Here is a 2,138-nt window from a genome sequence, read left to right on the forward strand (position 1 = left end):
ACGGGTACTGGGCAGAGCGAGGGCCAGGGATGTGGACCAAGGTGACCTGACACAGCAGATGGGACGCCTCATAGCACAGCCAAAGCCCTGACTCACTGAATAGCTTTGAGCCCTTGAACAAATAATTTACTGTTGCTAGACCTCCTAAATTACAGTTGGACTATATCTCTGGGGTCCCTAGAAACTGAACTATTAGTAAAATTCCTTTTATCCATGCCCTGCAACCTTTGTCCTTGTCACTATTACGGGACATTAACTACCCTCTGAGTCAAGGAAGAGACAGGCATGATTTTGCACTGTCTGTTGGAACACAGTCTACTGAGGCAAGTATTTACAAGTTTCATGACGCTCAGATCCCACGTCTTAAATACGCTTCTGAATTAAAATGGGGCAACTAATACTTGCATTCTTCCTTACTTGCTCTTCCAAGGTAGAAGGGGGGAAAAAAATGCCTTCAAGTAATTTTTCGTATTCACAAGTTATCATGATGAAAAGTACATTTTTGTGGAACTGGTTTAACCCTGGCCATGCATTACGGAAATAGTGTGTAAACAAAACAGCTCTTCCTGGGCTCCCTTCAGCGGCACATACACTAAAACTGGAAGGATACAGAGAAGATTAGCATGGCCGCGGCTCAAGGGTGACACACAAGTTCGTGAAGTGTTCCATATTTAAAATACATAAATGAATAAATAAATAAATAATAAAAAGTAAATTAAAAAGGAAACAGCCCTTCTTTCTCATTGCGTGGAAAGGAAGGGCCATAATTGTGCGGCTCTGGGGCGTAAGAATACTAAACAGAACCTCACGTCTTTAAAAAGATCAGTGTTGGTTTATGACTATATTACTGTAGTTGGCAAAACCATAATTGCAGAAGGATGAGGAGGAGTTTATAAAACTGGTATCTCATAATTTCGCATGCATACAGCTTTCCGTCCCCCTTTTCTCCTTATATTTTAAAATAATCTTTAAAAACATAAATCGTTTGATCCTTAAAAAAGGAAGAAACATAAAGAGTCTTTGAATTTCCAGCTCTGCTGTCCTATATTTAGCAACAGTGGTTTACCACTCCCTTACATAATAATGTAAGATTTGCAACACTAAGCAAACCTACCAAGGAACAGCTATCCGTAGACCCTGTTAGATTTTCATGTCTGAGCTGGATACCAGTTTTTACCACTTGTATTTTTCACAAAATGTTAACTCTAGCATGCTGACACTTTATATTATAATATTTTCAATTAGCTTTATGATGCAGTCTTTCTTAGTCTTTCAATTTTTTAATCTTATGGTTATATAATATTCTCATACATTGCTATTCCATAATTTCCTTGACCATTACTCTAATCATGACTCCGTTTGTTTCAATATTTCTTGTCTTCAACATTTTGTTTCTACAGACACCTCTGAAAAAGCAATGCCTTTAATTTGTCACCTTCAATAAATGCCAAATAGTGGTGTCACAAGTTTCGAGTAGTTACAAATCTCACTTATTTCCTTGTAAATGCTGATATTTTTCTTCTTCTTCTTTTTAATATTTATTTATTTATTTATTTATTTATTTATTTATTTGGAGAGACAGAGCACGAGTGGGAGAGGGGCAGAGAGAGAGGGAAACACAAAATCTGAAGCAGCCTCCAGGCCCTGTGCTGTCAGCACAGAACCCAACTCGGGGACTGAACTCTGCAAAATCATGACCTGAGCCCAAGTCGGACACAACTGAGCCACCCAGGAGCCCCTGACATTTTTTCTTCTTAAAATATGCTTCAAATTTTCCCCTTTTGTCTTTTTTCATCATTTTTTGGTGTTTTTTCCTTTACTGAGTCTTTGTATTTCTTCCCATATCTTTAGGCTGCAGATGTCCCTAGAGACCTGTCACCATTTCTTCCGTCTGCAACTAATTTGTGTCACCAATTTCTTTTTGACTTTGATGTCATGTGAACTTCAATTGTTTCTGATATTCACAAGAATAAAGCTATAAAAATGTTCACAACTTGCATAAACTTCTCAAAACATCGCATGCAAATACACACCCATCTTCAAAGGAGCTACCATAGAAGATTTTTATTTTGGTTCAGAGATCACACCATTATGCAAAGTATTTTTCTTATTTTGGAATTTCCTTGGAAATCAGCTGA

At 37.7% G+C, this 2,138-nt stretch overlaps 1 non-coding gene across 1 annotated transcript; it reads left to right on the top strand.

The window, feature by feature from the left end:
• The first annotated feature begins 570 nt into the window (after nucleotides 1–570).
• LOC115506609 lies at nucleotides 571–675 on the top strand. The gene has a single exon (XR_003966453.1). It is a non-coding gene; the product is annotated as a U6 spliceosomal RNA (small nuclear RNA).
• Nucleotides 676–2,138: the final 1,463 nt, after the last annotated feature.

This window comes from Lynx canadensis, chromosome F2 (genome assembly GCF_007474595.2).
Source record: "Lynx canadensis isolate LIC74 chromosome F2, mLynCan4.pri.v2, whole genome shotgun sequence".
NCBI lineage: Eukaryota > Metazoa > Chordata > Mammalia > Carnivora > Felidae > Lynx > Lynx canadensis.